Below are 8,769 nucleotides of genomic sequence, written 5' to 3' on the forward strand. Positions count from 1 at the left end.
CCGGCCCCGCCTTTTTGTCTGCCTCACCCCTCCCCGCCCGGCACGTACTGGCCCCGCCCTTCGCGCGGCGTTTTTTGTTGACCCGGAAACGGATTCTCCGGAGCCAAGGTCCGCTCGGGTGAGTGCCCTCCGCTTTTGTGGCCAAACCCAGCCACGCAGTCCCCTTCCTGCGCCATCCTCCATACCCGGGGTCTGTGGGTCTCCGCGGACGTCACAGGCTCGGCAACAGCCCCACTGTAGGCGGGGAGCCCCGCGACGCCCTGAAATGCTCCGAAGCCTGTCGCTCAGCTGCCAGATCTGCGTCTGTGTCCGGTTCCGTCACTGAGGTCGCCCCGTCCAGCCCTTCTACCCTAGTTCTCTTCACCGTCCGCCCATCCTATCGCGCGCCGCGTCAGGTCCCCATTCGGCACATGGCTTGTCTCCCGTCGTCCCCACCCTTGCCCCTCTTGGCAGCTCAGGGCAGCCCTGGGATTTGGCAGACGCCAGTCCTCCCTGAGATGTCTCCCCATCCTTCCCTCCGCCAGGCCCTACGTCTCCGCAAACCCCCCGCTTCGGGGTGACCGCTTCAGACAGGAAGCTGAGTCCGGGCCTGGGGTAAGGGACCTGCCCAATCCTGTGACAGCCCGCGTCCTTCTGACAGTCACCTCCCACTAGCGGTGACCTTCCCGGTGCCCCACTGAGAAGTGGGCTCTTCCTTGGCAGGGGCTTCTTCACTGTATCGCTGTGGATGTCGAGGTGGGGCAGGATCGTGAGGAGAAAACAAGAGAAGAGGGAGGTAGGGCCAGCGAGGGACAAAAGGGGAGGGAAATTTAGATGGGAAGTGGATGGGTGTGAGGAATTTGAACAAACACTGAGAATGAAGGAGAGTGACCTGAGCAAGTAGTAGTGGGGTAAATGGAAATAGACAAAACGGCAATCAGCAGAGATGTGGAGGACAGAATACAATGTGGGGGCCCTGACTGTCAGTAGCAGAGGGGGCAACAGAAGCCTAATTCTCAAATTCCTTAGATGATTTTCTGATTTCCAAATTAGTTTCCCTTTGAAATTTGTTGTATCAGGTTCAGTTTATGAGGCCTCAATACTTTTCAGTCTTAATTATGTATTGAAAATACTTTTTGTTTGGTAAATACTTTTACATTAATTCAGTGTGCACTTTGTAAGAATATTGATGATTTGAGTTAGTTTAGTTTTCAACATCTTCCTCTATTCCTTTATATGATCTCTGTATTTAATGACTGTAGGATAAAATTTCCAACTAAGTATAAATATCAAGTTTTCTTTGTGCTGTTTTCTGCAATTATTGAAGGATGGGCTGAATTGTCCTAGAACTTTGTTCCAACAGATTCCATGTGTTCATAATGAATAAATTGCTCAAAGATATTTCGAAAGCTCACCTTTTATGTTTTTTATTGCCAATAATTACATCTTTTTAATTTTTATATTTTTGGATGACTTAATGTGATGTTCTGGAAAAGACAAATGCTTTTAGTCAATATGATTAAAACCGTGAAAGACAAATTGCTGTTACTTAAGAGTGTGAAATTTGATCTCAAATCTTTAGGGGGCAGGGATGTTAAGGGAAAACTGCCACTGTCGCATCCAGATCATGTCATTCCTGTTAAGCTGGTGCTGGTTACTGTCTACTGGCTTCTGTTCACCTTTCCACCTGCCCCAAGACATACACATAGTGACATAAGGCAGTGGATAGGGAAAGAGCAAGACTTTTTAAAGTAAGCACAGAACAAAGGTGTCTTTCTAATGAGGAGGAGGTGTTGGTTCCGGGAAGGAAGCTTGGAGGAGAAAGGGCAATAAGATTTGGGTATTCAGGATCCAGAAGTGAGAGAGAGCTTGGGAAGCTCAGGAACCGGAGAAAGAAAAAGCATTGCCCATTCTCACCCATGACCCTGTGCTCAGCAGGTACTAGCAGAGACTTCAGCAGGAACCAGAGAAAGAAAAAGCATTGCCCATTCACACCCATGACACTGTGTTCAGCAGGTACTAGCAGATACTTCAGGCTCTGTGACTAAAAGGGATCAGACCAGTTCATATACCCACAGCTGCCATGTAAGGATGTGTGTGGACTTTACTAGGGAAGAAGGGTGTTATGAAGGAAGGGGCAGAAAAACTCACCTGTTGGTCTCCAGGTAGAAGTTTATTGTCCCGAATTCCTGGAGGTTCAGTGAAAAGCAGAAGACTGTCTTTTTCACATGTTGAGTTATGCCCCCATATATGTGGTTGTGGTAAAGAAAGAGGGTATGTCGATGGGAAGTCCTGAAATGCATGTTCCTAACATTCAGCAGGGACTTCTCAAGACACATCTTGCCTTAGAAAGAAGCTCAGAGAAGAAAAATGGAGAACAATTAGATATGACATTTTCACTGGAAAAAGTCATATTATTCACTGATTGTTTTGTCATCTCCCTCCTTAAATGTTGTTTTTAGGATTTCGTAATATCTGACCCTGCCTAACACATTTCCTAACTCACTCATAGCCTTCCCTTAACTTCATCCCATCTTCACAGTATCACACTGTGACCCAGTGATTTCTAACTTGTGAAGTTCCATTCGGGGGATCATATGGGAAGGCCTTCACACCCAGACATGGTGTGGAAGTGGGCCACATAATGTCAGTGAGGCAAGTATGGATCGTTTAGGGATGATGCACTGTCAGATCTTGTTGACCATGATTAGAAACACTGTGCATATTAGTAGTGAATTAATGTTGGGAATACCTGACAAATCCTGGAAAAGAAGATTAATGAGAGGAAATTTGTTCTGCCCAATTGTATAATGCATTTGAAGCTTAAAACAATGAATCAGTATTGATCTAGCCTCAAAATATTAATGATTTGGATTAGAAGGAAGACTTTAGAAAATGATAGCTATGACAAATTAAAGTAGCATTTCATCCACACGATGGAGTTTGTTTATTCAGTAATTGCTTTAAGAATGGAATCAACGTAAGTGTCTAACAGGAGGGTATTTTAGAAATTGTTCACAGCACGTCTGTTCCAAGGAGACCTTGATGTTCATAGATTTGTAAAGAATGCTGCTTACTAGCACACTGACTTATCTGCAAATGTCTGAGGGTTCCTCCACTTGGGTAACTTGGGGGTTTGATCGCAGTAATAAATAAATGGTACATTTTATATTGTAATATAGCAAGATGCAGCCCACAAACTGTAGATACTCTTAACTACCACATAAAGTTCATCTACTACTTTAACCAGAACTTGATACTGTATGTATGTTTTTTGTAGATTTGGATAAAATGACAATTCATTATTATTTCCAGTTCACAAAGTAATTGTGAGGCTGAATACATTTTATTATTTTATAGATGTATGTGTAAAATGAATTTTTCTGCGTGACTCATTTTTGATGTATTTTAGATGCTATTTTATATTTTGTAGTTTAATTGTATGTACACACACACAAATACACACTTAGGTGTCTTATTATGTTTCTGTAGCGAAACCAAAATCCTTCCTTCATGCCGTTTGACTTTATGTTTTCCTCAGGAAGGCAGGACCTATTTTATATGATAAAATATTATGTTTTATTGAGTCCACTTATGATATTGTTTAATATTATGAATATTTACATGACTTATTTTAAATTTCCAACTAACATAGATTTACATGAAATTTGACATCTTTATTTTTTTCTTTTCACAACTATTTTGACTATATCCTCACCAAAAATCAAAATTTAGACAAAATTGGCTTTTAGACTAATTCTCATTTTTTACATGTGAAAGACTACATGTGACTTTTAAGTCTAGCTTGCCCTGAGTCTGCAGTCACCGGGGTTTTATGTCACTGTGTCCTCCAATCTAATAATATTATTTTCAGGCTATATTCATGTCATTTTAATGTCCTCATTAAGTTTTAAAATTTCTTTACATGGGCCTACAAATTTATTTCAAATGTTCCTCATAATATTTTGCTATTGTAAATAGAGACTGATTTTGTGTGTTTGCTTTGTTTAAAGATTAATGTTACTAAACAGGAAATACTGATTTCAGCTTATTCAGAATAGTTTTGCCCACTTTTTAAATGTTCTTATTAGTATTGATAATTAGAATGGATTCTACTTTTTCAAGTTTACAGTCACATCATCTGAGAATAACTACAGTCTCATGTCTTTGACTCCATTTTTGTAGTCCCTCTCCTTTTCCGTCTTGTTTTGGTCCCACCTCAGGCATCATGTGCAGTGGTGAATGGCATCAGCCCCAGCCAGCCTCCTTATTCCAGCCTTACCTTAAGTGGAAATGGTTCTTTTGTTAACTCTTCAATATATAGTTTAGATTTTATTGATTAAGAATAATTAGTCCTCACAATTCGATATGATTTTTAAAGATTTTAAATTATTTTTAAAGATTTAAATTATTTGAAAGTGTTTTTTCAAACATCAGTTGATGTGATTGTTTTTAATCTTTAAAATTAATATGTGAAAGTAATACGTTTTCTAGTATGGAATTATCCTTTTATTATTGCAATTAACTCCACTTTACAATGCTCTGGTATTATTTAACCATACCAGTGATGGCCAGGTGACCAAAATAAATAGCCAAATGGCTAAAAGTGTATTAATGATTTTTGCAAATATAATTAATGAAAATTGTTGGTTAAAATTCTAGTTATTGTTGCATTTATGTTCATTTTGATTAGCATAATAAACTAATGAGGACAGGCTTATTTTTCTCCTTCAAAAGCATTTACATTACAAAGGAGGTAGAAGTGATTTGACATGAACTCTGATGTATAACTTAAACATTAAAATTAGCTAATCAGATTTTTTCTGCTGATTACTGAGGGAAAGTTTTAACTCTATTTTCATGGAAATTAATCAATGTATCATGTATTCATGTTAGAATACAATTGTTCTGATTTCTTAGATTTTGAATTACTACTTTTAAATAAATACAGTCTCTTTTATTTACCTGTGTTTTTTCTTTCCACCATGAGTCTTTTTGGTTTCATGATCTTGCTCTCAAAACTTTTAAATTATTGATTTCTGTCAAATCTGTTCATTCATTACATTATTTTATTATTTATTAAATTCTTTTAACTTTTTAACTTTTATTATTATGTACTGCATTTGTAACAATTTGGAAAGTCAAGTAACTACTGTTTTATTTTTCTTTATCTTGGTTTATGAGTGTTTTTAAAGTTTTACTTTCCTTGAAGATCACAGCTGTAGCCCCAATTCTATGGTTCTGGCTACTTTTATTTATCAGACTTACTAATATCATGAATGTAATTGGAATACTCCTTTGATTTTACTGATGACATATACCCACTAGTGTACTGAGATGGGGAAAAAAAGTCTTTACAACTCAGATAAATATAGAGTTGATATTTATTATTTATGTAAGTGTGATCTTGTTATTAAATTCCTCTATCATATTTATGGAATTAGCAATTTCTCTTTGAATCCAGACGTTTCTAGTCATGTGTATTTCCAACATATGTTTTTAGCCACATACACTTTTTTGAATATCATATTTGGTGTTTAATTTTTGCTAGGATTATAGGCTGGACTCCAGATCCAAACTCGACATGTAGCAGACCCACTAAAAACATACATTAAGCCCCTAGCACTGTTTTAATCTCCGTGGCCTGGCTGAGCTTCTGCCATCTGTCCTCCTAGGCACTGTGAGGTCTGGACATCTCATTTGGCATAACTCAGCAGTGGCCATTGGTGGATCTCATCCTTAGTACTACTCCCTGCTGGCAAGGGTGGCCCAGGCCCACATAAGCCATTGCTGGGCTCCTTGGAGGACTTAGAGAATCCTGAGATTGCCCATGAGGATGGGCATGCCTCACAGTCTAGCACCCATCTTTACTGATGCCTGTAGAGATTTAGAAGCTCACAGGGGTCTTTGATGTCTTTCTTATGCCTCCATTGTCTGCAGTGTGACTCCCATACTCCTAAGCCAAGGTAGAGAATTTTGAGGAGGCTTGTATGGAGGTTTATGGTGACCCCCATGGTTCTGTGAGACTGGTAGAAGGCACAGACCCCTTAGACTTCTCCCCCAGAGGAATATGTGAGACTAGTGGAGGAAAGGAGAGTAATGAAGTATGCATTTAGCATCCCAGGCTATCATTGCACAGCTCTAAGGAGAAATACAGGGTGTCTTATGGCAACTGGCACAGCTCTGTGAGACTGGGAGATATTGAACAACCTTGAAAAATCAAGGAGATGTGACCCTACTGAAGGAACAAAATAAATCTACAATAATTGACCATAAAGAAATACAGGTTTTTGGCTGGGTGCAGTGGCTCACACTTGTAATCAAAGCACATTGGGAGGACGAGGTAGGCAGATCACTTGAGGCCAGGAGTTCAAAATCAGCTTTGCCAACATGGTGAAACCCCAGCTCCACTAAAAATACAAGAAAAAAAAATTAGCTGGGCATGGTGATGGGCACCTGTAATCCCAGCTACTCAGGAGGCTGAAGCAGGAGAATTGCTTGAACCCAGGAGATGGAGGTTGCAGAGAGCTGGTATTGTGCTATTGCACTACAGCCTGGACAACAAGAGTGAAACTCCGCTAAAAAAAAAAAAAAAAAAAAAAAAAAAAAAAAAAAAAAAAAAAAAGAAAAAGAAATGGAGGTTTCTGAATTTCCTGATAAGAATTAAAGATAAATTGCCTTAAAGGAGCTCAATGAGCTGTGAGACAACACTGATAGACAAGTAAAATCTGGAAAAGAATACATGAACAACATGAGTATATCAACAAAGAGAAACCATAATAAAAGAAATGTAGATTCTGGGGCTGAAGAACACAGTAACTGAACTAGATCAATACAGGGTTTCAAGAGCTGACTTGATCAAGCAGAAGGAATAACCAGTGAACTCAAAGACCGGTTATTTGAAATTATTCAATCAGAAGAGCAAAAAGAAAAAGAATCTTTTAAAAAGTGAAGAACCTCTGTCTGACTTTGCTAAAAATTGGAGGTTCCTAAGAACTCCTTCCCCGCCACCCCCCGCAAGGCAGACTCTTGCTCTGTCACCCAGACTGGAGTGCAGTGGTGTGATCTCGGCTCGCTGCACCCTCCACCTCCCAGTTTCAAGCGATTCTTGTACCTCAGCTTCCCAAATAGCTGGGATTACAGGTGCCTGCCACCACGCCCAGCTAACTTTTATATTTTTAGTAGAGAGGGGGTTTCACCATGTTGGCCAGGCTGATTTTGAACTTCTGACCTCAGGTGATCCTCCCGCCTTGGCCTCCCAAAGTGCTGGGATTACAGACATGAGCCACCATGCCCGGCAAGAACTCCTTTTTATGTTAGATTTGCTAGGGTTTAGCAGCTCACAGAACCCAGGAAAACAGTTTGCTTAGCTGATTTATTACAAAGGACATTTTAAATATTACAAATGAACAGCCAGCTAAAGAGTTACATACAGCAAGTTTTGGAAGGGTCTTAGTTTTAGGAGGTCTGTCTCCAAGCAGTTGGCATGTACCATTCTTTCAGCATGTGGATGGCTCTTCACTCATGCAGAAGCTCTTTGAATCCCACCATTCAGGGATTTTTACAAAGTGTTCATCTAGTAGGCATAATTAGCACACAAACCAAGAATAATTAAATCTGAGAAATTCCAGGATTTATCTGTAGGTGGAGACCACATCTGCATGATTCAGGGATTCTTAGAATTTGGAATCATAGAGGGAATTGAACATTTCAGAATTCCATGGGCTAGGTAGCATATGAAACTCCATGATTTTCACATTTCTAGGTCTAAAATCAAAATATTTATATATTTATTAGCAACAATAGTCATTCTCTTCTTCTGACCCTGGAAGAGGAGAACCACCAACCCAACCCATCCCCCACCCACTGCATGTGCTTGTTGGTTGGACTGGGGCTAATGGCTTTGGGACAGATGTTAGAAGCAAAACTGGAGTGTCATGGTTTTTTTGTTTTATTTTGTTTTGTTTTTTGTTTTTCTCAGAATTGTCTTCTTAGTGCTTGGATGGTGTGAGTGAAAACCCAGAGGAATACATTTGGTGGCTGAGCTAGTACAATGCCATCACTGGTGAGTGGGAAATTCTTCTTTCTACTGAAATTTGTACCCCTGCTACCAGCCTAAGGGCAGATTCATCCTATTAACATAGATGTTCTAAGTGCATTCAAGGATCCAAGCTCCAATTAAGATTTCCCAGGGCTTGGAATGGTTCCATTGGCTCAAAGAGTCATCAAGAAGTAATCTCCTTTCAACAGTACACTCATTCCAGCCTCTACTAAGGTTGCGTATTCTCAGAAAAGATGTGAGAGGATTTTGTTTCTCTCATCCAGTCTCGGGGAAATCATTCATTCATTACCAGCCTCTCATGGCCTTGTTGGGGAAATAAATTCACTCATTACCCATGTTATTGGCAGGAGTGGGCTTGGGAGTATATGCGGATAGGCAGTGAAAATAAGTGAGAGCAGAAGATTATAGCCCTTACAAAGGCAGATGTTTTCCCAGGCAAGCTCAGTTAGTCTAGTGTTTCAGGTGTTAGGGGAGGGCTGTTTAACATGAAGGGAAAGCAGATAGGATTAGGACAGAGGAGACAATGAGGAATTATTCATTTATTTTTCCTTTCTAAAAATCTTAATGTCTTGAGAGAATAAATGTATGCTTTTGAAAACTTAGAAAACAAAATTAAAATTCTTATTATCCTTGTCCCCAAATGAACCTCTGATCAAATTTGATAACTGGAAGCAACTGAAGTGTTGTTTCTTTAATTTTGGTTGTGCATTAAGTGATGGAGTATAGGA

At 39.7% G+C, this 8,769-nt stretch overlaps 1 pseudogene across 1 annotated transcript; it reads left to right on the top strand.

Moving 5' to 3' along the window:
* Positions 1 to 265: 265 nt before the first annotated feature.
* LOC126947341 (uncharacterized) lies at positions 266 to 5,413 on the top strand (annotated as a pseudogene). The gene is made up of 2 exons (XR_007723024.1): positions 266 to 301; positions 355 to 5,413. The product of XR_007723024.1 is annotated as an uncharacterized LOC126947341 (transcript).
* Positions 5,414 to 8,769: the final 3,356 nt, after the last annotated feature.

The sequence above is a fragment of the Macaca thibetana genome, unplaced genomic scaffold (genome assembly GCF_024542745.1).
Source record: "Macaca thibetana thibetana isolate TM-01 unplaced genomic scaffold, ASM2454274v1 unplaced_scaffolds153, whole genome shotgun sequence".
In the NCBI taxonomy this organism is placed as follows: domain Eukaryota; kingdom Metazoa; phylum Chordata; class Mammalia; order Primates; family Cercopithecidae; genus Macaca; species Macaca thibetana.